The sequence below is a fragment of the Anolis carolinensis genome, chromosome 5 (genome assembly GCF_035594765.1).
Source record: "Anolis carolinensis isolate JA03-04 chromosome 5, rAnoCar3.1.pri, whole genome shotgun sequence".
NCBI classification, from domain to species: Eukaryota; Metazoa; Chordata; class Lepidosauria; order Squamata; family Dactyloidae; genus Anolis; species Anolis carolinensis.
In genome coordinates, this window is record NC_085845.1 from 103,862,714 (window position 1) to 103,890,518 (window position 27,805).

General features: G+C 40.6%; 3 long non-coding RNA genes across 4 annotated transcripts in view; 1 reads left to right on the forward strand and 2 right to left on the reverse strand.

The window, feature by feature from the left end:
- Positions 1 to 1,781: 1,781 nt before the first annotated feature.
- On the forward strand, positions 1,782 to 27,561 carry LOC103279663 (uncharacterized). 2 transcript variants are annotated; one of them, XR_010006553.1, is made up of 5 exons: positions 1,782 to 2,078; positions 2,294 to 2,565; positions 18,275 to 18,339; positions 18,858 to 19,052; positions 25,795 to 27,561. It is a non-coding gene; the product is annotated as an uncharacterized LOC103279663 (long non-coding RNA). The 2 variants fall into 2 exon arrangements; XR_506913.3 differs by lacking the exon at positions 18,275 to 18,339 and having other exon boundaries at positions 1,787 to 2,078.
- On the reverse strand, positions 5,248 to 6,770 carry LOC134299361 (uncharacterized). Its single transcript, XR_010006552.1, has 2 exons — positions 5,727 to 6,770; positions 5,248 to 5,627 (listed from the first exon to the last, which is right to left on the reverse strand). It is a non-coding gene; the product is annotated as an uncharacterized LOC134299361 (long non-coding RNA).
- LOC134299363 (uncharacterized) overlaps positions 18,243 to 27,805 on the reverse strand; it is a 39,513-nt gene continuing 29,950 nt past the window's right edge. The window contains exon 2 of the long non-coding RNA XR_010006554.1: positions 18,243 to 18,911. This is a non-coding gene — a long non-coding RNA (uncharacterized LOC134299363). The remainder of the gene's footprint in view (positions 18,912 to 27,805) is intronic.

Genomic DNA, 27,805 nt, shown 5'->3' on the forward strand with positions numbered 1-27,805 from the left:
TAACAACGACCATTACCAACACACTACCAAAATAACTCAATATTAAGAATGTAAAACACCTGTAGATAAAAACTAGCTGTCATCAATTCACAACCTAAAGTGCTAGAGTGTCAACCTCATATGGGCCCATTTCAGCCTACTTGAGATCAAAGACCTGTTTAAAAATCCATGTTTTTAGGCTGGATCAGAAGGATTGAAGGGTGGGCTCTAGCCTAATCTCTTTTGGGAGGGTATTACAGAGCCGGGGAGCCACCACTGAGAAGTCCCTCTCTCTTGTCCCCACCAACCGTGCTTGAGACGGTAGTGGGACAGAGAGAAGGGCCTCCCCTGTAGATCTTAAGGCCCACACCGGTTCATAGAAAAAGATACAGTCTCAAAGATCGGTTGGACCTGAAATGTATATCAAAAGCATTTATTTCCAAGCACAATTCAAAGAGCCGGTTTTGGCCTAGTAAAGGTAAAGGTTTCCCCTGACGTTAAGTCCAGTCATGTCTGACTCTGGGGGTTGGTGCCAGGGCTGTAGCCAGAAAAAAATTTTGGGAGGGGTTTTGAAAATTTCGGGGAGGGTTGAACCCCTAGCACATACCCCTCCCCGCTACAAACCTGTCAATATCTGCTTGAGATAGCGCCTGGAGGGACTCTTAATGTTTTGCATCTCATAGACTTAGCATGGGGATTTGGTTAACCAGTTAAAATTCATGAGTAAATGAGATTTTTTTTATAACTTGAAAAATTTCGGGGGGGGGGGGGGTTGAACCCCTAAACCCCCCCCCCCCTCGCTACAGGCCTGGTTGGTGCTCATCTCCATTTCTAAGCCGAAGAGCCGGCGTTGTCTGTAGACACCTCCAAGGTCATGTGGCCGGCATGACTGCATGGAGCGCCATTACCTTCCTGCCAAAGCGGTACCTATTGATCTACTCACATTGGCATGTTTTCGAACTGCTAGGTTGGCAGAAGCTGGAGCCAACTGCGGGTGTTCACTCCGCTCCCGGGGTTTGAACCTGGGACCTTTCGGTCTGCAAGTTCAGCAGCTCAGTGCTTTAACACACTGGCCTACAAAGCCCCATATAGCTCTGGTCCAGGTTATCTGAAGGACCATATCTCTTTCTATGAACTTATTATACATCTACGATCAATTGGGGAGGGTCTCCATCCCACCACCCACTCAAGTGCTTTTGGTAGGAACACTGGAGAGGGCCTTTTCAGTGGCTGCTCCCAGACTGTGGAACTCCTTCCCAAGAGTGACCAGTATGTCCCCATCCCTGTTTGCCTTCCGAAAGCAGGTAAAGTTCTTTCTGTGCCAGCAGGCATTTGGGGGAGGATGAGGAACACGCTGCTGGGGAGATTGTGGGTGGGATTCTGAATTTTAAATGTATTTTAATTGTATTTACTATTTTTTAACTGTATTTCAACCTAAATCCTCACAGTGCTATTTACAGTAATTGTTTTCTAATGTTTGTATTGGCTTTGTTTTAATGTTTGTATTGGCTTTGTGACCAAAGTGTGTGAGAAAGGTAGGGTATAAATAAAGTAAATTAATAAATTTATTTAGAAATGACTTTTGATATTATTTGGTAGGGTTGTCCAAAATATTTTTATGCCTATTGTGAAGTGAAAAACTGCAGCTCACTATATTAGCTTGCATGAGAGATAGCTGCTTGCACTCAGCTAATTTAAGAAAAGGCAGGATATAAATGGGGTGGTGGGGCTGAGCATGGAAATGCAGCAAATACTGAAATTCTCAGTGGATTCTGGCCCATTGGTCTCCATTCCCCTTTACCGTCCTTAAAGCTGCCACAAATCTCACAGCAGAGGCAGAACGTCTCTCACAGTCAATTTTATAGATCACTGTGGGAGAACGGAATATAGTAAGGAAAGGCCCGAGAAACAAATAATTAGTTTTCACTGTGACTGCCTGTGGAGGATGGCCTGTGTGCCAGGCAGCCAGTGCTTGAGAATTCATCACTGGAGGGAGTGTACGTGCAGAACATCAGTTCAGTGGGATGCTGGCTCCTCTCGACCAATAGGAATTGGTCCATGGACCAGAACGTTGATCTTTGCCTTCTCTGATGCAAAATGTGAGTCACACTTTGGGGTTGTCTCTCTCCTCTCTCTCCAACATTTTCCCTTTTATTTTCATCTTGCAAATATTAATCATTTACACTGGACCACTGCTCTTTTGCCGTGTCTTTATTTTGCCTTCCTGTTCTGCAAGGGCTTTTGTCCCCTCTGATATTCTGCTTTCCCTGAATGTGTGTGATGTTCACATGACTCAGCCTATATCCTTTTTCAGATGACGTTGCAAAGACGGAGCCAGTGGAGTCACATGCTCACGCTGAGAGAGGAGCTGCCAGTGAGCTTTCAGTGTTTTCCCAGGCTGACCGGTCATCCCAGGCAACATCCCTTGGCATGTGAATGTGTACAGTGGGTGTGAGATTGTGTTCCAATCCCAGCAGGTCTGCTTATGAATAAACACAGATATATAGCTTATTATGTATGCATGTATATCTGTAAGCCTGGCCATCTGGTTCTAAGCAAGGACAAGTGTTCCCAAGGATGAGTGGGGTATGTATTTCTATGCCTCTCTCTGCTATTTGTGTTGCTGTATTCTTACTGCACATTTTATTATCTAATTTTATAACAAAAAAGGCCAGGAAATATATTAAGCAGGACAGAGTGGATTTTCCAGAATATATTTTTCCAAAATGTCTCCAATCTCTCCTTAATTCCAGAAATGGGTCAAGCATGGGTCATAGGCTGCATCCTGAAAGGCTGTTTGTATGGCTTTCAGCTCCACTCCCCCATGCCCACCCCAAAACCAAACTCATAGATCAGGGGTCCTCAAACTTTTTAAGTGGAGGGCCGATTCATGGTCCCTCAGATTGTTGAGGGGCCAAACTATCATTTTTAAAAAATAAACGAATAAATTCATATGCTCACTGCACATGTCTTATTTGTAGTGCATCCCCCCCAGCAACAATTATTTATTTATTTACTAGATTTATACCCCACCCTCTCTCACCCCGAAGGGGACTCAGAGCGGCTTACAAGTTGTATGTGCATATAATATATTATATTATTAGCATAGCACAATATTAGCATTGTATAATACTATATTGTACTATACCAGGAGACCCGGTGGCGAAGTGCGTTAAGGCACTGAGCTGGAGACTGAAAGGTCCCAGGTTCAAATCCCGGGAACTGTGTGAGCGATCGCTGTTAGCTCCAGCTCCTGCCAACCTAGCAGTTCGAAAACATGCCAATGTGAGTAGGTCAATAGGTACCGCTCCAGCGGGAAGGTAACAGCGCTCGATGCAGTCATGCCGGCCACATGACCTTGGAGGTGTCTACGGACAACGCCGGCTCTTCGGCTTAGAAATCGAGATGAGCACCAACCCCCAGAGTCAGACATGACTGGACTTAACGTCAGGGGAAACCTTTACCTTACTATACCATTATGCCATAATATTATTAGTAATATTACATTTAATATATAATATATAATTAATATTATTATATTGTATTATTATTATTAGCCGCCCTGAGTCCCCTATTGGGTGAGAAGGGCAGGGTAGAAATACTGTAATAAGTAAATAAATAAATAAATATGATATTGTATTACATTATAATATTATCAATATTATAAGGTAAAGGTTTTCCCCTGACGTTAAGTCCAGTCATGTCTGACTCTGGGGGTTGGTGCTCATCTCCATTTCTAAGCCGAAGAGCCGGCGTTGTCCGTAGACACCTCCAAGGTCATGTGGCCGGCATGACTGCATCGAACTCTGTTACCTTCCCACCGGAGTGGTACCTATTGATCTACTCACATTGGCATGTTTTCGAACTGCTAGGTTGGCAGCAGATCAATATTATATGTATACACAGTATATTATATTATTACCATATCATTAGTTTACAGTATTTCATTTACAATATTAGTAAATGAAATAACAATACAATATTTAAAAATAAAAAATAATTTAAACCAACATACTGTAAACTTATCAGGATTTCAGTGGGAAGTGTGGGCCTGCTTCTGGTCAATGAGATAATCAAGTAGGATTTTTGCTGTTGTTGTGCCTTCAAGTCATTTCAGACTTTGGGCGAGCCTAAGTCTAAAACTGAGGGCAGGGGCCAGGTAAATGGCCTTGGAGGGCCGCATCCGGGCCCCGGGCCTTAGTTTGGGGACCCCTGTCATAGATGGATATATTTGTGTTTTGTACAACTGGCCTGATGTAACCAATGGCAAACACTGGGGTGGCAAAGTGTTCCCCAGCCCTGTGAGAGTTGTCCCCTTCCAGCCAGCCTTCCCTTCATACTGTCCAAGGACCTCATCGTATTGGGGAAATTCCCAGTCGTAGAACACTTCACCAATGCAGCCAGCACAAAGCCCGCTGGATTTCATCACACGATGCACAGCTACTTCCAGTGAGGCTACATGCTGGCTGCATCAGCAAAGTATTTTAGAACGAGGAAATCTAAACATGGGAGACTACTTATGATCAGATTAATAATGTTAGAAACAGTGCGGGAGCACACCGGAAAGATACGCTTTCTGACGTGTGATGGGCAAGCGGGTGATGCGGCACAATGGGTGATGGATTCACCCTGCTGCCCCACGACTTGCTCTGCTGTCCTATAGATTCTCCCACCGTCTCCTGCATCAAGGACCTCCATGTGAAGAGGTCCCAAGTCAACCCATTCCCCATGGCCATGGTTGGTGACTGCTTTCACCTCTTGCAGTAGGTAACTGACTGACACATACCAAGTCTCAGAGATTCAGATTATCTGGGGAAGCCCAACTCTCAGCCTCCTTCACAGGCGCAATTGGTGAGGACGAGAGACAGGGCCTTCTCAGTGGTAGCCCCTCGGCTGTGGAACTCCCTCTCCAATGATATCAGATTGGCTCCCTCCCTCCTGGCCTTCAGAAAGAAAGTGAAAACGTGGCTTTGGGATCAAGCCTTCGGAGAATAATCGTAGTGCAATATAAGGAAACAGTATATGTGCATAGACTTCTGGAATGGCCCTGGATTACAATTGTGGATGGCGTGCTTTTAATAGTGAATGTCCTGCCACGAGGAGGCAAAACATTACCTGCTGCCCTGTCTCTTTAAGGTTCAAAAGGGGCGGAGCTTAGCCTTGGCTCCTGCCAGCCTGAAATGGCAGTTATTTTTGTCAGTTAGAATTTGTCAGTTGGTGAAGCACTGGAAGGAAGTGTAGGAAGTAAAAGGATCACAGAAATTCACGTCACGTTGGAACTGTATTCAAATTAGATTAAAAAGCCATAGACTACAGCAATAGAGAAAGCCATGTCAACAACACTGCATTGAAGTCATCTCAAAGATACAAAGAATCCAGTCATAACAAGACTTTATACTCTGTGGCAATATCTATCCAGAACTGCATAGACTCAAAGATTTCTTTCCTCACAAGAGACTTCATAGTGGCATCAAGAGGAAAAGAGATCAATTTTGTCTATTAATAAAATATTTTGTTTCACAACTACAGTCTCCAATCTGTCCTTCGTGCTATGAGTCCTTCCAGTTCATTTAATTAAGCATGGAGGCAGAACAGTGAATTTCTTTCCTTTGACCTTCCCAAGTAAAAGTGAATTTCTTTCCTTCAAGCTTCCTGAATAAAAGTGAATTTATTTTCCTTTGAGCTTCCCCAGTAAAAGTGTATTTTCTTTAAGCTTCCCAAGTAGCAGTTGATTTCTTTCTTTTGACCTTCCTGAGGAGAAGTGAAAACTACCTCAGAAGAAGAAGGAGTTAAGCAGCCATTTTGACTGTAGAGAGAGTGCAGTCATACAGGGCAGCGCCATTTTGAAGGAACCTGAGGGAAGCCCTTTCGGAGGAAAATGTGGCTTTCAGGACCACAATAGTTATTTTTAAGTCTAAAAAGCTTTAAGTCTCAGTAAAAGGACTGAGAATCTTAAAAGTTAGTGATCACTTTATTTAAGGGACTATTAGTAACGGACAGCAACAGGAGAATAAAAGACCTACATTCCAAAGTAACGGAGAATAGGCTATTCAGTCCTTTCTGTCCAAAAGCAATTCAGTCTAATATAAAGTGACACAAACTTCAGAAGACTTAAAGATGTCTGCTTCTTCCTCACAAAAGAGCAGAATATCTAAACCTACCTCAAAAATGTTGTCCTTCTGGCAAGATAAACTAGATTCCTTGAAACCTAAATATCAGAAGTCATGGCAGAGAATTTTAGATATGAGTCAAGCAAGCCATCGCTTTAGGCAGCAGAAAGAAATATTAGATTGTAAGGAAAGATTACAACATCAATACTGTGAGTGGATAACATATTCAGATAATATAATCTCTTTGCTTGAACATATGAAAACATCAGAATCTTTAAGTAATAAGGAAGAAATGTTGTCAGAGAGAGAGAGAAGGGAACTAGAATTTGATACCATCATGAATGATTTATCTAACAAAATATCAGAAGGTCAGGCAGAAGAAGACCCTGCCTCCCTTATGGAAACTGTTGATGAAGAACAAGTGCAACACATGTTTAGTAAAGACACAGATACAAAGTCAAACAGGTCTGTGTGTACATTAGCAGGCAAATCAAGATCATCTCACACATCCCATAGAACAGAAAGAACAAGAGGGACTTCTGTTCATAGTGGTTCTTCTGGCCAATCCCTTAGTCTGGTCATAAAGGCTAGGGCCGAGGCAGCTGCCGCAGTAAAACAAATAGAGTTTCTTAAGAAAAGACAGCAAATTGTTGCAGAGAAGGCAGAACTGGATGCCGCAGCTGCCGCTGAGCAGGCAGCAGCCGCTGCCAAGCAAGCAGGTATGGATGCAGAAAATAAGGCCCGTCAAGTTAAAACTGAAGCTGCTCTAGCAACGTTAGCACAGGTTGCAAAGGCTGAGGTGTTACAAGTAAAGGCCTCAGTCCTAGAGCAAGGTCTCTTAGGAAATACATTCCCTCCAGATGTTACAACAGAAGATCCTGTCACAAAAGTGGATTCTTATTTAAATACCCAAATTATCAATATTGCAGCCCCTCCTGTGCTAACAAGAGAAAGTGCAGTAGCAAATAATTCTTTTGTATCACAACCAGAAATTATAGAGGTTTCTGCACCCAAAGAACATTATTTGCCGTATGCAGAAGTAGCAAGTCAAGCAGCAGTTCCATTGCATGATATATCTCAAACCAAGTTAGAGCACAGTTTTCCAGTAGACACACAGGACTCAATACAGTCAAACTACACAATGCCAACAACTGCATTCAGTCTCAATCCCAAAGCAGCTAGTTGGGTTCCAGAAAACCCCCAGATCCAAACTAACTCTGAACCAACTTTGCAACAGTTCTCAGTCCCACTTGATATTTTAAATTACACCTCCTACAGAAACCCAAGAAGGGACTTAGCAGACAGAGGCATTCAGAAATTCTCTGATAAGCCAGAGGATTATATGTTGTGGAAGAATACATTTCAGTCAGCTCTCAAGCAACTAAAATTGCCTGTAGAGGAAGAGTTAAATTTATTGATCGCTTGGTTGGGACCTGCTTCTTCCATACAGGTGAAGAGAATTTATGCAGCAAACATAAATAACCCACATGCAGCCTTAAATCGAGTGTGGGACCGTCTCAATGAACGTTATGGATCATCTGCACAGATAGAAACGTTGCTTCTGCAAAAGCTTAAATCGTTTCCTGCATTTACAAAAGGGGAATATGAGAAATTATGGGATTATGCAGATTTGCTTGAAGAATTGGAGGCAGCTAAGGGAAATCCAGATTTACCAGGGCTTGCATGTTTAGATCAATATTTAACACAACAAGAGATTATTGATAAACTGCCTTTCTCACTGAAGGAGGTATGGGGCCGGGAAGTTTTCTCTTATAAAGAAACTCATCAACGGAAATACCCACCATTTACACATTTAGTGAAGTTTCTCTTAAGATCAGCTAGAGAGAAGAATGATTTGCAAACGGGGTTCCCTCTTTTATATCAAAGTAATAAAAAGGATAAGAAACATTTCATAGAAACCAAAAGCAAACCACAAGTCACAGTTAGAAAAACTGAAACCAAGGTCAAATCAGTTGAACATCACACAAAGACATCAGCAGGAGTAATATGTCCAGTACACCAAATAGCACATGATCTGAATAACTGCAAAGAATTCAGGAGCAAACCTTATGAAGAGCGTTTAACCTTTGCCAGAGATCAAAGACTTTGTTTTAAATGTGGTACTTTCAGAAACCACATAGCCAAGGAGTGCAGGAGAAAAGTGAAATGTCAAGAATGCTTTAGTGAAAAACATTGCTCTGCACTACACCGCGAAACAACACCTCATCAGAAAGGAAAGAACTCTGAAAAGTCAGAATGTATTCTTGTGGAAACACCACAACCTAAGGAGATTAAGATAGCAACATCAACTTGCACAGCTTTGTGTGGAGAAGCAGGAAAAGAACGAACATGTCATCCTATTTGCTTGGTAGATGTCTACCCTGAAAACTCTCCAGATCAAGTTAAACGCATGTACGTTGCCTTAGATTCTCAAAGTGACACCTCCCTAGCAACACCTGAATTCTTTAACATCTTTCAAATTCAATCAAAAGAGGTAGAATACGTTATGACTACTTGTGGTGGAGATCAGGTCATGGTGGGGAGAGTAGCATCTGGATTCATCCTCCGGACTATTGATGGCATGAAACAATTTAGGTTACCAACGTTCATAGAATGCCAAAATATACCTAAAGATGAAAGACAAATCCCTACAAGAGAAATAGCTATGAGTCATGCACACCTAAGATCCATGGCACATAAGTTACCAAGATTCGACCCTGGCGCAAAGATTCTTTTGCTTATTGGTATAGACTGTCCAGACTTGTTTTCAGTTAAAAAGCAAATAAAAGGTCGACCAGGAGCACCAATAGCTCAAGAACTAGAGATAGGCTGGACTATCCTAGGTCCAGTATGTTTAAACCGCAAAAGGTTGCCTTCTCATGCTCGAACCTTTTGCACAGGCTTCATGCCAAATGGACATCCTACACAGATGTTAGATTGTCCGAATCACATCCAAATACGTTTCCAAAACACCGAGAGTTCAGAATCTTCAGTATTTAGGACTACAGTTCATGACAACCTAATAGCTTTGTCCAAAGAAAACCGGCGTTTCCTAGACATAATGGAGAAAGAATGTGTTCAAGATAAAAAAGGTAACTGGGTTGCACCCTTACCCTTCAAAGAGGATAGAAACAGACTGCCTAATAATCGCATCATGGCGATGCAACGCTCTCCAGAGGAACATGGAGAAAAAACCTCAATTAAAGAAAGATGTTATTGCATTCATTAACACTATGATAGATAGAGGTCATGCAGAGAGGGCTCCTAACCTCAAAGAGCAGCAAGAATGTTGGTACCTACCGTTCTTTGGGGTGTACCATCCACAAAAGCCCCAACAAGTCAGAGTAGTGTTTGACTCTAGTGCCCTATTTAAAGGAACATCTCTAAATAAAGTTCTATTGACAGGCCCGGATTTAATCAACAATCTTCTTGGCGTACTTCTACGTTTTAGGAAAGAAGCAGTTGCAATTATGGCAGACATCCAACAAATGTTCTATTCCTTTTGGGTCAGAAATGACCATAGAGACTTTCTTCGTTTCCTGTGGTTCAAGGACCCCCAGCAAATGTCTGAAATACAGGAATACCGGATGTGTGTTCATGTCTTTGGTAATAGTCCATCACCAGCCATAGCAAACTATGCGCTAAAAAGAACAGCACAACTCTTAGAACATGAATATGGATCAGAAGTATGTGAGTTTGTTTGCAGAGATTTCTATGTAGATGATGCTTTAAAGTCAACATCTACTCCTCAAGAAGCAATCTACCTTCTTAAGAAAGCCAAACAAATGTTAGCCACAGCCAACATAAAATTACATAAAATAGTTTCGAACTGCCTCGAAGTTTTATTAGCCTTTCCCAAAGAAGATAGAGCAAAGGGGATGGAAACACTAGAACTGGGACAAGAGTTTATGCCGGTTCAAAGAAGTCTAGGCTTATGTTGGCACATCCTGGAAGATAAATTCATCTTTCGAGTACCAAACACCCAAAAGAGCTTTACACGCAGAGGTATATTATCTGTCATAAACAGCATCTATGATCCACTTGGTTTTGCTGCACCAGTCGTTATTAAAGGAAAATGCCTGATGAGAGAATTAACCCATGCAGTGAAACATTGGGATCAACCTCTTTCAGAAAAAGAGAGGTCTATATGGGAAAAGTGGACGTCTTCTCTTATAGCTTTAGAACAAGTTGGAGTCTTTAGGAAATATGTGCCTGTCTCAGGCAACTTAAAACAGTTACAGCTTCATGTATTTTCGGATGCTTCCAACAAAGCAATTGCCGCTGTAGCTTATCTTAGAGTGTTGCAAGGAGACCAGCCCTATTTAGGGTTTGTAATGGGAAAAGCCAAGTTGACACCATTACATGGTCATACAATGCCACGATTAGAACTGTGTGCAGCAGTGTTAGCTACACAACTTGTAGAAATAATTAAAAGAGAAATAGACTTATCTTTCAGTGATATCACACAATATACAGATAGTAAAATTGTTTTGGGTTATATATATAATACCCAACGAAGATTCCATGTATATGTTAGCAATAGAGTAGACCAAATACTCCAGATAACTAAACCTAATCAGTGGTGCTACGTATCTTCAGAATCAAATCCAGCAGACCAAGCCACAAGAGAGATTTATGCTCACGAGCTTATGAATTCGCATTGGTTGAAAGGTCCTGACTTTTTAAAGGATCCAAAATATGTGCCTCCAAAGGACCAAGTATTCAAACTTTGTAACCCAGAAGAAGATAAAGAGATAAGAACACTTAGCACCAACATATCAAAGTCTCAGGAAGATCTGTTCTCAAGAAGATTCATTAAATTCTCATCCTGGAAACGACTAGTTATAAGTATAGCTAAGATCTTACACTTCGTCAACTATAAAAACAACGAACCTACTTCTGTAGAGGATAGAAAAGAAGCAGAATCAAAGATTATCCAGATTGTGCAGTCAGAAGTGTACAAAAGTGAACTACAGTGCCTTAGACATCACCGGCCTATACTAAAGTCAAGTACCTTAAGGTATCTCAATCCCTTCTTGGACAGTTCCGGTCTAATAAAGGTGGGGGTCGCTTAGCCCAGGCCAAACTTAAGTTGGGAGAGAAACATCCTTACATACTGCCGGCTAAACATCATATCTCACTACTCCTCATAAGACATTATCATGCTAAAATATATCACCAAGGCAGACACTTTACAGAAGGAGCAGTGAGAAGTGCTGGAATTTGGATAGTGGGAATGAAAAGGTTGGTCACTAAAGTTGTTAATGACTGTGTTATTTGTAAAAGACTTAGGGCTGAACATCCCCATCAAATCATGGCTGACTTACCAAGGGACCGTGTCACTATACAACCACCATTCACTAATGTTGGTGTCGACATTTTTGGTCCATGGGAAATAGTAACTAGAAGAACAAGAGGAGGAGTAGTAAACAACAAAAGGTGGGCAGTAATGTTTACTTGTCTATCCTTACGAGCTGTGCATATCGAACTTGTAGAATCCATGGATTCAATATCATTCATCTATGCTCTACAACGTTTTTTCGCAATTAGAGGTCCAGTGAAACTTCTGAGATCGGACTGTGGTACGAATTTTAAAGGCGCATGTAAAGATCTAGAATGTCCAGAGAGGTCTGTGTTAGATCCAGATGTTCAAGTATTCCTCAAGCAAGAAGGTTGCAAATGGCTATTCAATCCTCCACATGCATCTCACATGGGGGGAGCATGGGAAAGGATGATAGGTATCGTCAGAAGAATTCTTGATGCCATGTTGTTAAATGTTACCATTCTTACTCACGAGATTCTCATCACCCTTATGGCAGAAGTGATGTCTATAATTAACAGCCGTCCTCTAACACCAATATCAACAGATCCAGAGGATCCAAATGTGTTGACACCAGCGACCTTGTTGACCTTCAAGACACCAGAATGGAAAGACATTACTATTGCAGCAGAGCTGAAGAACATCCATCGTAAACAATGGCAGCAAGTGCAATCATTAGCCAATACATTTTGGAAACGATGGAAAAGAGAATATCTGCCTCTACTTCAAAGAAGATCCAAGTGGGAGCAAGTCCAAGAGAACCTTCGCATAGGCGATATAGTTTTGATGAAGGAAAAGGACACGCCTAGAAGAAAGTGGCCATTGGCAGTAATAACCCAGGTAATTCCAGGTGGAGACCATCAGGTACGTAAGGTAAGAGTGAAGACTACAAAGACAACAGGATCCAGAATATTAGAGAGGCCGATCACAGACCTTGTATTAATGTTTCACAGGAATGAACCCATAAGCTAGTGTGACCATAATCTGCATTAGATTAGTTAATAGTTGATATTTTGTGTTAGTTATTTGTTATTAATAAGGGGGTAAAACTTATTGATAAGTTTTAGGTGGGGAGTGTCCTGCCACGAGGAGGCAAAACATTACCTGCTGCCCTGTCTCTTTAAGGTTCAAAAGGGGCGGAGCTTAGCCTTGGCTCCTGCCAGCCTGAAATGGCAGTTATTTTTGTCAGTTAGAATTTGTCAGTTGGTGAAGCACTGGAAGGAAGTGTAGGAAGTAAAAGGATCACAGAAATTCACGTCACGTTGGAACTGTATTCAAATTAGATTAAAAAGCCATAGACTACAGCAATAGAGAAAGCCATGTCAACAACACTGCATTGAAGTCATCTCAAAGATACAAAGAATCCAGTCATAACAAGACTTTATACTCTGTGGCAATATCTATCCAGAACTGCATAGACTCAAAGATTTCTTTCCTCACAAGAGACTTCATAGTGGCATCAAGAGGAAAAGAGATCAATTTTGTCTATTAATAAAATATTTTGTTTCACAACTACAGTCTCCAATCTGTCCTTCGTGCTATGAGTCCTTCCAGTTCATTTAATTAAGCATGGAGGCAGAACAGTGAATGTAATGTTTTTAAATGTTTTAATATGTACAGTAGAGTCTCACTTATCCAACATAAACGGGCCGGCAGAATGTTGGATAAACAAATATTTTGGATAATAAGGAGAGATTAAGGAGAAGCCTATTAAACATCAAATTAGGTTAGGATTTTACAAATTAAGATCCAAAACATCATGTTACACAACAAATTTGACAGAAAAAGTAGTTCAATGTGCAGTAATGGTATGTAGTAACTACTGTATTTACGAATTTAGCACCAAAATATCACGATGTATTGAAAACATTGACTACAAAAACGCATTGGATAATCCAGAACATTGGATAAGCGAATGTTGGATAAGTGAGACTCTACTGTATTAGTTTTAATTTTAATTTTAATGTTTATTTTAATTGAATGCTGTTTTAAGGCATTGAATAGTTGCCTATATATAAAGCCACTTTGAGCCCCCTTTGGGGTTGAGGAGGGCAGAGTATAAGTATGGTAAATACATAAATCCAGTCTGTGAATGCTGTGCATTGAGCTAGTTCAGAATATGATTCCCAGGCCCCGTACAAGAGAGAAAAAAGCAAACAGAAGGTTGCTTTGTGGATGTAGCCAGGGAAGCCAGTGAATCGGGTCTCAGCCCTTCTCTCCAACCTTAAGACATTTTGCCACACTGACAAAAAAAAGGACAAGTCTGCAAAATGACTTTTCCCATATGTATGTAGCAAAAAATGCCCATCCTAATAGAAATCTGCTGGGGTTGATAACAGGAGAGCAGGGAGAGGCACAAATACATTGCTTTTTTATTTTATATACACACACACATGTTTCTATCATGGAGTCCATGCTGTCTGGAGTGCCTAGGGGAGAGGAGCTTGCTTTCATCCTTAGTGATGGAGAGCCACAATGTCGCAGTGGGTTAAACCCTTCTTCTGGCTGAATTGCAGACCTGAAGGTTGGGTTGCTGACCTGAAGATTGCCATTTCGAATCCATGAGAAAGGGTGAGATCCCGTCTGTCAGCTCTAGCTTGCGGGGACATGAGAGAAGCCTCCCAGCAGGATAGTAACACATCCGGGCGTCCCCTGGGCAACGTCTCTGTAGACAGCCAATTCTCTCACACCAGAAGCGACTTGCAGCATTATTTATTTATTTACTTACTTCACGTATATACCGCTTTTCTCACCCCAGGTGGAGGACTCAAAACGGTTTCCAAACATATTATGGCAAAATTCAATGCCTATATGTATGTTCTCAAGTCGCTTCTGACACGATAAAAAAAAATCCTTAGTGATTGGAGATTTTGGGAGCATGGATAAGGATGGTAGTAGTGGCGACAGATGCAAAACAGCACTGCCATGTGATTAAAGAAAAACGTTACTGAGTAAGCCAAAAAAGGATCCTATATATTTCAAGATCCACTGGCAGTGGTGGGGAGGAGTGTACAATGTTGAGATCTCCACTGTGCCTGCCTCTCAATAGAGAGGTTTCCATGAATGGCCCTTTTTGTTTCTAAGGGAAGAAAAGAATTATATTAAAATGAAAGAATGAAGGCATTATACAGGTTATATGTAAGCTGCTGTGTGTTCACATTCTGTCTTGTTATTTACATAGTAACTGTGCTGAAGACAATTTAGAATATATGAAAAAGCAATAATCACATCTAAAGATATGAAAGGAAGGCACAGAGTCCCCATGTACAGACATGGACATAAAGCGTGACCTTCTTGACAGCACCATGTGGATCAGATTGTGATTTCCACATCTGTGCAGACCGTTGCAATTATCCCTCCACTGTTTGAATCCATACTTTCTTGTGTTGATAACTGTTGTGGGTACTCTTTATGCAGGAAAAAGCTGTCCTCAGCCCAAAGCAAGAGGAAAATATGATGCTGCTTAAAAAAAAAAAAAAGATGACGAGCATCTGATCTAAAATGTATTGTAGCCATTGGGCAAAGCTCCCATTATTCACTAACCCATTCATTGTGCTGACTGAGGCTGATGGGAGTGAAGCCCAACAACACACAAAGAGTCATAGATTCACAATCCCTGTTTTTAAAGCTGTTTAAAAGCAAAACATATATAGAATTATTTTCTACAATTTCCGCATATGCAAGAAACAGAATAGGGAGACCAAAGGAAAGGAATAACTTTTTAAATGTTGCAGTAACATTTGATGTAGTGTAGTACAACCGAAATGCCAACCCATGGAAAGAATTAGAAATACTATTTTGAGAAGGTCAGAACTCACGATCCTCAACTGCAGCTGCCTGCCATTCATGTGACAGGAATATGTGCCCTATCAGGTTGGAAAATCCAACCTGAGAACTGGCAAAAATTCTTGATACTAAACTAGGGAGGAAAATTTGGGTGCTGCCCTTCTAATGAAACTGAGTCATAGTAAAAGCAAAACATTGTTTGTGTGTGTGTCCCGCACAAGTTGCGTAGCTGCCAGCACTGGGATGGCACTATAGCACATGGCTGTGACCTCCTTTGCCCATTTATTGACCAATACTGACCTAGATCAGAGCTTCTTAAACATTTTCCATTCACAGCCCTTTTCTGCCTGAGAGATTTTTACATGATCCCAGGTATATAAATATAATAATAATAATAATAATAACAATAACTTTATTTTTATACCCTGCCTCTATCTCCTCAAAGGGGACTCAGGGTGGCTTACATGGGGCCAAGCCCGAATAAAAACAATCTATATATATAAAAGAGTGATGGCATCACGGCAATTCACAAAACAATAAAAGTACAGGCCCCCCAACCTCAAAATTTGACAACACAACCCATCATCCACGCCTCAAGGTTGATACAACAAAAAGAAAAGAAAAATAAAGTCCTAATTATAGGGAGAGCAATAATTTTTTTTATCCAATTGCTGCCAGTTTAGAGGGCTAATCTCTGCCCACTTGGTTGCCTAGCAACCAAGGGACAGCCAGGTTTCAGTTAGGGGACAGGCAGATTTAGGCCTCACTTAGACTTCTTCCACAGATTATCTAATTTGCACTGGATTATATGGCAGTGTAGACTCAAGGCCCTTCTACACAGCTATATAACCCATTTATAATCTTATATTATCTGCTTTGCACTGGATTATCTTGACTCCACACTGCCATATAATCCACTTCAGTGTGCATTCTATACAGCTGTGAAGAAGGGGCCTCATATAATCCAGTTCTGAGCAGATAATTTAAGATTATCAATATACAGTAGAGTCTCACTTATCCAACGTAAACAGGCCGGCAGGATAAGTGAATATGTTGGATAATAAGAAGGGATTCAGGAAAAGCCAATTAAACATCAAATTAGGTAATCGTTATACAAATTAAGCACCAAAACATCATATTATACAACAAATTTGACAGAAAAAGTAGTTCCATGCGCAGTAATGCTATGTAGTATTTACAGTAGAGTCTCACTTATCCAACACTCGCTTATCCAACGTTCTGGATTATCCAACACATTTTTGTAGTAAATGCTTTCAATATATCGTGATATTTTGGTGCTAAATTCATAAATACAGTAATTACTATATAGCATTACTGTGTACTGAACTACTTTTTCTGACAAATTTGTTGTCTAACATGATGTTTTGGTGCTTAATTTGTAAAATCATAACTTAATTTGATGTTTAATAGGGTTATCCTTAATTCCTCATTATCCAACATATTCGCTTATCCAGCGTTCTGCCGGCCCGTTTATGTTGGATAAGTGAGACTCTACTGTACTGTATTTACAAATTTACCACTAAAATATCACAATGAATTTAAAACACTGACTACAAAAACATTGATTATGAAAAGGCAGACTGCGTTGGATAATCCAGAACATTGTATAAGCGAATGTTGGATAAGTGAGATTCTTCTTTAATATGAAATAATTACTGGGATAGAATAATGCAGAACAATATAATCTCTAAAACCAGGACAGTAAATAAACAAGGGTATTCCAGACAGGAAACAATCAGGGCCAGCTAACACCTCCCAACAAAGTATTCCCATCATCAAAGTCTGGAAAATCCTCTGTTTTCTCAGGGCCACAGACAGTAGAAGCACATAAAATATCGCAAACAACACCACTCTGAAAACAAGGGAATTCCAGACAGGAAACAATCAGGGCCAGCTAACACCTCCCAACAAAAAATTCACTCAGGGAGGAAACAGCCAGGCTTTAAAGCTGCAAGGCCATTACATCCTAATCATTTTTCCTAATTGCAGCATTCATACTTGCCTCCAACAAACAAAAAAAACCAATCAGAAATATTGTATATTCACAACCTTTAGGAAATAATATCCCCTGATGGCGCAGCGTGTTAAAGCGTTGAGCTGCTGAACTTCTGGACCGAAAGGCCACAGGTTTGAATTGGGGGAGCGGAGAGAGCCCCCACTGTTAGCCCCAGCTTCTGCCAACTCAGAAGTTCGAAAACATGCAAATGTGAGTGCATCAATAGGTACTGCTCCGGCGGGAAGGTAACGCCGCTCCATGCAGTCATCCCACATGACCTTGGAGGAGTCTACGGACAACGCCGGCTCTTCAGCTTAGAAATGGAGATGAGCACCAACCTCCAGAGTCAGACACGACTGGACTTAATGTCTGGGGAAAACCTTTACCCTTGACCTTAACTACCACCAATTCCTCAATACTTTATTTCCCATACCACCAGACTTCGCCACAGCAACGCGTGGCCGGGCACAGCTAGTAGCAATATAAAACACAACAATAGACAAAAGACATGCACAATTATAAAAATTTAAACATTAGCCAATAAAAACCAATGATAAGAACTAATAAAAACATGGATTAAAACTGAGAGGTTGTAAAAGTAGACTGGGTAAGGTGCACCATATAAATATTGTAAACACGAGGTGACTGATAAAGTGCTGCAAATTCTTAGAAGTGCAAATTGGGATAGGAATAGACCCTGTGTCTATATCAAGTTCACAAAGGTATAAAATGCAAACCGGTACAAGAATGGTCACAGATACAGAATTGTGATGGGGATGAGCATCTTTATCCAAAGGCGTGAGTGAAAAACCAGGTTTTCAAGTTCTTTCTGAATGCTATATATAAAATAGGTTTGAAAATCAAACATTTATTGAAAATAAATCAGCATTTGCAAGAATGGTTAAACAAGGCAATTTTCCTATTTGTGGAGTACAGCTGAAGATTTCCTGCAGAGTCCACTGTAAACAATGCATATTACTGCTAACAGATTTGTGTAAATGGGTGACAGCCAGAAACCTTTTACTGTTGCTAATTTTTAAAATATTTTATTTTATTTTATAGTGTATATAAAAATAAAACGGACAGTAAAAAAGAAAAAAAAAACAGAAAAAAGAAAAAACAACAGAGTAAGTAAGTTCGCAAAATGGTATAGTCAGTACTCATTAAACATGAGAAAAATCAAATTTGGCTGTACAGTTTGGCCACTGTCCTGCTTGACCAAACAGAATTATGGTAAAAGCAAAGGTCAAGGAGGGGTGGGGTCCCACACAAGTTGTGTAGCTGCTAGCATTAGGAGGGCATGCCACATGACTGTGACTTCTTTTGCCCCAGACATTGACCACTAGTGATACAGATCATCTAGCATTAAAAAATAATTCAGCACCTCTACTACAGAGGCCTATCTTCGAGCACCCTAGGTATGTGTGCATTAGTGGTTGTGTACAAAGAGATTCCACCGAAGCTACAAGCTAACAGGCAGGCAGACTAATAGTCGATGCCTTCTGGGGAGTAGTTTTTATTGTTTTATTTTCCCATTCTCTTTATGGCTCCCGTCTTCTCTTTTCTGTGTTTCCCCTCTTTTTCTTTCATCCAATTTCCTGTTCCTTTAGCTCTCTCCATCAGCCTCCTTTTTCCATTGTCTCAGTTTCTCTAGCCCAAGCTCAACTTTTTCCAAGCTGAGGGAAGATGCTGTGAAGTCCTGTAAAAACACAAAGCAAGATCAGAGGTCACATGATGAGATGCCAGTTCTCTTTTAACTCCAATGAAGAGGAAAAGAAGGCTTATAGGGACATCACTAGGAGGCCCTGGGCTGCGTGCTGCCATACACGTCCACCAAAATGTATGTATACACAGAGAAGGATTGAGGGAGAAAAAGAACTGTAGCTAGCCTTATTGCTGGATATTGCAGATTCCTTACAACTTTGTGTCTCTTTCAGTATCCAGCAGGAAGGAGGCAAAATGGGAAGTTCTGTAAGATCCCAAATAGGGAAATAAATGCTAGTTGTGGGATATTTATTGGGTTTTGCTGTTCCATAGAATACATATCTATACCAGAGCTTTCCAGACATTCCATGTTGGTGGCATACTTATTAGACATACATCATTTCACGACAATGTTTTACTAGCAAACTAGAGGTTGAACCAACTTGTTATAAGACATATAGACAAATACATAAACTGTAATAAGGGGGGCACAACATATCTATTTTTTTGTGTGGGTCAGGAGCGACTTGAGAAACTGCAAGTCGCTGCTGGTGTGAGAGAATTGGCCATGTGTAAGGATGTTGCCCAGGGGACGCCTGGATGTTTTGATGTTTTACCATCCTTGTGGGAGGCTTCTCTCATGTCCCCGCATGGGGAGCTGGAGCTGACAGAGGGAGTTCACCCGCTCACCCTCCCTGATACGAACCACCGACCTGTTGGTCAGCAGTTCTGTTAGCACAAAGGTTTAATCCATTGCGCCATCATGGCTCCAACATCTCTCATGAAAACTTTTCATATTTGTAAGATCATAACATATATTTTCAAGTTTTTTGTTATTTCTCATTTCATTTCTCATTAAGTTTGCGTGACACACCAACACATTGCAGCTGACACAGCAACGTTTTGCGATACACTCTTTGGAAAGTTCTAGTCTATGCTGTACAATTAATGCATTTTGGTATCACTTTTCATTGCCATGGCATCATGGAAGCTGTAATTTTACAAGATCTTTTGCTTTCTCTGCCAAAGAATACTGGTGTCTCATACAACTACAAATCCCAGAATTCCAAAGCATTGAGCCAGGGTAGTTAAAGTGGTGTGAAACTGCACTAATCCTACAGTGTAGATGCACCCTTGGAATTGTATTATTTACCGTGTCCAAAGAGAACCGAGGGTACAAGTTGTAATGTATTTGAAAACACTTAAAAAAAAACCTTGGCATTATACTAAATGTCCTTTGACCAGTAGCTGGAGACTTGGAGTGCCTCTGGTGTTGCTATAAGAAGATCCTCTATTCAACCTTGTATTGTATTCGAAACTTGCAATAAACAGATTGACTAAAAAAAAAGATCCTCCATTGTGCATGTGCCAGGGCTTAGACTGCATTGTAGTATCAATCAATCAATCAATCAATTTATTAATGCTCCGACCAATGGTCATATGCATTTACAGAAACAACATCAAACAAACATCTATACAAAACACTGTAAAATCCAACACTTAAAAGTAGGATGCAAGCAGGATAAAACAGAACATGCAAACTATACATTGTGAGGTGCAGCAGCACAAGTGCAACATGTGCTGGGAATTGCACAATTACCGGTAAAATGCCAATGTATAAGATCAGTCATTGAAAAAACATTTTAAAAATATCAACCAAGCATCTATAGAAACCCTGTAAAATTCCACAGTTAAAAGCAGGATGCATGGAGTATAAAACAGAGCTTGCAAAATATAACCGGTAAAGAGTATAAAATATCAGTCATGTTAAAAACTAGATAAAAGCATCCCCGCGCAGTCGACTGCAATGTCCGCAGTCAGTCTTGCTCTGATTATATTTGCTGCCAAGGTAAAGAGGGAGACCTTATATGTGATTGTAGAGTTGGTATCAGATAAAAGATAGAAGATCTTTTCTTCAACCGTGTTTGATTGTAGGTACCATAGAATAGGCCCTAAGAATTTATTTCTTGGTGCGGAGTATAGAGTGCAGGCAAACAAATAGTGGGGCAGGTCCTCAATTTCTGAGGCCCCGCATACACATATTCGGCTAGCCAAAGGAGTGCACTCTAAGACTTAGCTCCTCCCATTGCTCTGGTTGGCCAATCCTAGGAGTCTCTCTCTAAGCTCCTCCCCCTTTCATTGAAGATGGCTGCCTGGCATTCCTCAACAAAATGGATACCTGCCTCACTCACTGTTACCAAGGCTTCATTCCCGGCCTAATAGGTAAGGTTCACTACAAGCTGTACCGTACCTTATGCTGGGAGGAGGGTGAGACAAGCAGTGGCTGAGAGTGCTCCAGAGGGCAATCTGCTGCTGCGTTCCTTCCTCCCCCATCTTTTTGGCATAAGGGCGTAGCGAACTGCCATGCCGTTAGGCCAAGAGGACAGGGAAAATGAGGAGGGCCTGCGGTAAGTACCCCCGGGCCTTAGTTTGTCCATACCTGGTATATACTAATCATACAAAATATATACGACAAATGAGGCACAAAAAAGTGTTGCACAGCCCTAATAGCCACAGCTTAGAGGGTGAGAGGGAAAGGGATGAGAATACATTGGAAGTGAAATGGTGTCTTCCATGGAACAAATATGAGAAATACCCTGTTTCCCTGAAAATAAGACATCCCCAAAAAAATAGAACCTAGTAGAAGTTTTGCTGAATTGCTAAATATAAGGCCTCCCCTGAAAGTAAGACCTAGCAAAGTTTTTGTTTGGAAGCGTGCCCGGCACCTGCCAAACAGAACACCAGAGCATGCAGGATTGGTAAATGTACATACCAACTGTACATGGAAATAATGGTAGTAACAAGAAATTCTTGATAGGATTCAGAGTTTGTCTGGCTATGTTGGTTTGTGATGACAACTACTGTACAGTATATAATAAATGTTCATTTTTTGTTCAATAATAAATGAGAATTCTTCTTCATGGAAAAATAAGACATCCTCTGAAAATAAGACCTAGCACATCTTTGGGAGAAAAAATTAATATAAGACACATCTTATTTTCGGGGAAACACGGTAATACTGAAGAGATAAAACAATCACTTCCAATTTCTGCTACAGATATGTGTGAGGAAAGAAAACCCTAAAATCTACAAACTCACATACTGTGTTTCCCCGAAAATAAGACAGTGTCTTATATTAATTTTTGCTCCCAAATATGTGCTAGGTCTTATTTTCAGGGGATGTCTTATTTTTCTATGAATAAGAATTCACATTTATTGTTGAACAAAAAATGAACATTTATTATATACTGTACAGTAGTTGTCATCACAAACCAACATAACCAGATAAACTGAATCCTATCAAGAATGTCTTGTTACTACCACTATTTCCATGTACAACTAGTATGTACATTTACCAATCCTGTAAGCTCTGGTGTTCTGTTTGGCAGGCGCTGGGCATGCTTCCAAACAAAAACTTTGCTAGGTCTTACTTTCGGGGGAGGCCTTATATTTAGCAATTCAGCAAAACTTCTACTAGGTCTTATTTTTCGGGGATGTCTTATTTTCAGGGAAACAGGGTAGTAAACTGAGAAGCCATCTGATACACACTTTTCAGAGGACAGGGAAGCCTTACCATTAGATGAACGAGAAGATGAAAGTGGAGGAGCTGTTTTTAGTTGTAAAGGGGGCTTATAACAATTATTGGCAGGTGAGCCAAGAGTTACAAAGAAACAGAGGGTGACTCAAGAGACACAAAGGAAATCAGTTGCTCAAGGGAGCTTTCAGGATCCCAGAAAGGATATATCAAGCAACCTCTGCAGGAAGTTAAGGAAATGATGTGACCCTTGCAGGATCAGGAAGAGGCGGTGCCACATTGAACACGTAATTTACAATCAACATCCTAAGGACGGACAATTATTGGAATGCACAATTGTGTGCCCCCTCCCTCCAACGAGTACTAGAAATTCAGAGGTACAAGCAAATATTGTAAGGAGGAAAACAATTTCTTATTTTCCACCTCTATGTCTTCCTCCAGAAAAACTAGAAAAAATATTATTTAACATTCCTTTTTAGTATGGTGAATGGGGTATTTAACAGAAGCCATTTATATATTCACACACTTGCACCTTTAAAAAACGATATTGCAAGTAAACTTGTTTATAAGAGTAAATCATTGCAATTCCCGTAAACCATCCATGCTGCAGAATTGTAACAGTTCAGTAACACTTTAACTTTTTTATTGTGTCAAAAGCGACTTGAGAACATACTGCAAATCACTTCTGGAGTGAGAGAATTGGCCGTCTATGGAGACGTTGCCCAGGGGACATCAAGATGTGTTAGCTGGGAGGCTTCTCTCATGTCCCCACAAGCTAGAGCTGACAGACGGGAGCTCACCCCATCTTGCGGATTCAAACTGCCAACCTTCAGGTCAGCAACCAACCTTCATTTCAGCAGTTCAGCTGCACAAGGATTTAACCCATTGCTACACTGTGACTCATCGCTTTAACTGTCATATCTCCATTCTGCAGAACCCTGAGCTTTGTAGTTTGTGGTGGCATGACAGCTGTCTGACAGAGAAGGTAAATATCTCACAAAATCATAGAATCCAAAATTCTAGAGCACTGAGCTATGGCAATTACTGTCTGTCAAACTGCCATGCAATGCAACCAAACTACATTATGAAACTGCATTATTTGGAAGCATAGATGGAGTCAAAGAAAGTCTAATTGTGTTGTGTGTTATGATTTGTTGTTTTATTTATATTCTGTGTTATTGTATTGTTCTGGGCATGGCCCCATGTAAGCCGCCCCGAGTCCCCGTTGGGGAGATGGTGGCGGGGTATAAATAAAGTTTATTATTATTATTATTATTATTATTATTATTATTATTAATTGGGTAAAAGAAAGCTGATAAACATGTCAAACACAATTAAAATAAAGTCAGAATCCTTCATGCAACTGTTACAGGGCTTGCGCAAGAGAACTTGTATAATACTGTATTTCATCACATAATAGTCATATCTTTCCTTTTTTTAAATAAAAGGGGTGTGTGACTTTTACATGAGGAAACAAATCTGCCTTCAATTCTTTGATTTTTGATGTGTTTTTTTAAAAATAAAATGCCTTACCTCTAAAAAGGGAGGAGGAAAAGGGATGATCCAACCTCAAACAAAACAGTGCAGTTTCTGTTTGTTTTTTAAACTGCTGAGTCATATGGGATTGATCTCTCTTTCTCTCCCTTCTTTCTCCAAAAGCAAGGCAGTTACAAACTATAAAATGGAGGTCTCTGAAGCTCCACTCTTCTCTCTTCTCTACTTCTGCTGAGGCATGACAGTTAAAAAAATATGAAATAGAGTTCTCTGGATCTCAGATATTCCTTCCTTCCTTCTTTCCTTCTTTCCTTCCTTCCTTCCTCCTTTTCTCCAAAGACCTCAATTTCAGGTTTTGTAAACTGCCTTGCTTCAGAAGAAGGAGGGAAGAGAGAAGAGTGGGGCTTCAGAGACCTCCATTTTATAGTTTTTGAACTGCCTTGCCATCAGAGAAGGAAAGAGGGAGGGAAGGAAAATCAGTCTCAAGTGGGGTGTGACTATTATGTGAGGAAAACAAAAATACCATTTTAACACCCAGTAAATAGGGGTGTGACTATTATGTGGAGGTGACTATTATGTGATGAAATATGCTAATCACTATATATATAAAGAAATGTAAAATAATAAAAATGTAGAATAAGAAATCTCTTCCATGAGAACTAAGAAATGAATGAGAATTCAAACCAAGAATATGGTTTTATATGCTCATGACTGGAGTAGCTTATACAATCATGACAACGTAAAAATGTACAGAAAGAGCACACTAAGATACAATGAAAAAAGATGAAATAATGACAAATTTCTACAAGGAACAACCATTAATCCACAATCTTATAAAGCAAAGATAAAAAAGCTCAAAAATTACTAGGAGAAAATGGCATGATCTAATGGCTAGTTCGGGATATAGGTAAAAGGTAAAGGTTTCCTCTGACGTTAAGTCCAGTCATGTCTGACTCTGTGGGTTGGTGCTCATCTCCATTTCTAAGCCGAAGTGCTGGCGTTGTCCGTAGATACCTCCAAGGTCATGTGGCCGGCATGACTGCATGGAGCGCCATTACCTTTCCGCTGGAGCGGTACCTATTGATCTACTCACATTTGCGTGTTTTCAAACTGCTAAGTTGGCAGAAGCTGGAGCTAACAGCTGCCATGCACGCTGCTCCCGGGGTTTGAACCTGGGACCTTTCGGTCTGCAAGTTCAGCAGCTCAGTGCTTTAACCCACTTCGCCACCGGGGCTCCTTTAGTTCGGGATATAGAGGGGGGATAATAATAATAATACACTTTATTTATATTCTACCCTTTTCCCCGAAGGGACTCAGAGTGGATTATAGTATATATAAAGCAGACAAAGGCAAATATTCAATGCCTTATTTACAATCACATACAATGAGACACACAACATAGATAAAGAATCCTTTTTCATTCTAATAAAAACTTGCCAGTTACTTTTTTTGGAAAACAAAACAATTGTCTACAGATTGGAAACATTCAGGTTACATTCCAGCATCCAAGAAAAACACATTAGGGATTGTAGTAACTCTTGGATCTCCCATAAAATTAAGTCATGCTTAAGATTTTACAAGAAATGCCAGATGTACAAACTGGGTTCAGAAAAGAAATGAATCATATCAGAAATCTTACATAGAATAATGAGACACACCAATGAATTCGGAAAGAAAATTGATTTGGAAAAATAGCCACTATTAAGACACAGCATGGAGAAATTGAATGGCATCCCATTGCCGAGGGATTTGAATCCTACTCATAGGAGAAAGTGGGAGATAAATAAATAAATAAATGGGGATAGGCAAGCCTGAATTTCATCATCCTGTCTGTTTTATTTATATTCAGAACATATCTGAAAGCATGATGAGACTCAGAGGAAGCAGGCATGAAAACAGGAGAATGACTCCAAAAACTTCAAATGTGCAGATGACACCATACTGTATTGGACAATGAGGACCGTGGAGAAAAGGATGTGTGCCTGGCGAATGCAAGCTATACAGAATGGGCCAGGACATAGGAACACTCACCAGGTTGAAGACAGACTACAGAGGTTTATTCAGTTCAGCAAAAAGGGATGCAAGTATGAGCGGATGCTTCAAAATTGTACAAGAATAAAATATACAGAGAAAGCAAGGTATCTTACACAGTTTGAGAGCTATTCAAAACTCCTGCTCCCTCCCCTGATTGGCAGAAAGAGGAGCCGGTCTGGATTTGCAGCCTGATTGGCTGAGAGCGCTGCTGACGTTGCCATCTCCAGGCGGGGATTCCCTTTCACAGGGAAATGACAGCCAAGGATTTTCCAGCCAAGGAACCAATAAGCTTGGGGACATCCCCCTGGAAGGAGACATCACTTGTAAAGACAATGGCAAGGAAATGATAATGAAATATAATCCTTCCTCTCCTTCAAAAAACAACTGAAAACTCATTTTTGCTCATTAGCATATGGAGAGGAGGGGGATTAGGAAATGAGCGATCACTACAGGACCTTTGGTTGAGAACTATTGTTGTGTTCGAGCCTGTTAGTCGATGTTGGCCCAACAGTCATCACTGGCCACACAGTCAACCCATATGACTTTGTGAACTTTGGTTGGCTCCTGTAAATCCATGTGGATGTTTTATGTCATTTATAATTTTGTTTAATTACGTTTTATTTAATTTATTGATGTTAGGTTCTAATTTTACGTTTACATGTGGGATTATTCTGGATTATTTTGTTGGCATATGTTTGTTTTTTAGTGGCATTGTTTGCCTTTTTGTATGTTGGAATCTACCCTGAGTCTCCCTGGGGAGATAGGGTGGAATACAAATAAAGTTTGTTTGTTTATCTATATATATATAAAAGGATAAAGTTGTTTGCACAGTGACTATAACAACAAATTTAAACGTCCCAGAAATATGAAACTTGGCAACTCAACGCAAAAGCCTTGCCTCCTGATTATAACAACACAACCACACCACAAAACCACAATCCGGACCCACAAAACTCACAACAACGCATCATGACTATAACAACACAACTAAACACCCCAGAAATACGAAACTTAACAACACAATGCAAAAGTCTTGCCTCCCGGCTGTAACAACACAACCACACCACAAAACCACAATCCGGACCCACAAAACTCAACGCATCATGACTATAACAACACAACTAAACGCCCTAGAAATACAAAACTTGGCACACAACTAAACACCCCAGAAATACAAAACTTGACAACACAATGCAAAAGCCTTACCTCCCGGTTGTAACAACACAATCACACCACAAAACCACAATCCGGACCCACAAAACTTACAACAACGCATTGTGATTTTAACAACACAACTAAACGCCCCAGAAATACGAAACTTGGTAACACAACGCAAAAGCCTTCCCTCTCGGTTGTAACAACACAACCACACCACAAAAGGAGGGAGGGAAGGGAAGCGAAGGAATGCCAAGGACAAGAGCCCTCCCTCTCTGCCTGGAAGGCCAAGAGCAAAAGGGAGAGAAAGACCATTGATCCAGTTATATTTACCCTCCTTTCTGACCAGTGTGTTCTTATCAGCGAGCTCAGGATGAGAGCAGAGAAAGGGAACAGCATAGGACTAAAGGAAACAAGGAGAGCACTCCCTCTATCTATCCATCCACTCATCTATCCATCCACTCACCCACTAATAATAAACACCTACACAGGCAAGAATCAGCCATGCACTGGGGCTACAAGGCCATTCAGTGCTCATCCACCTCCCTAATCCCCACATTCACACTTCGCCTCCAAAAAAACAATTACAATAACAATGACGACAACAACAATAAGAATCAACACCATCACAGGCAAGAAACAGCCAGCACTGAGGCTGAGAGGCCAGTCAG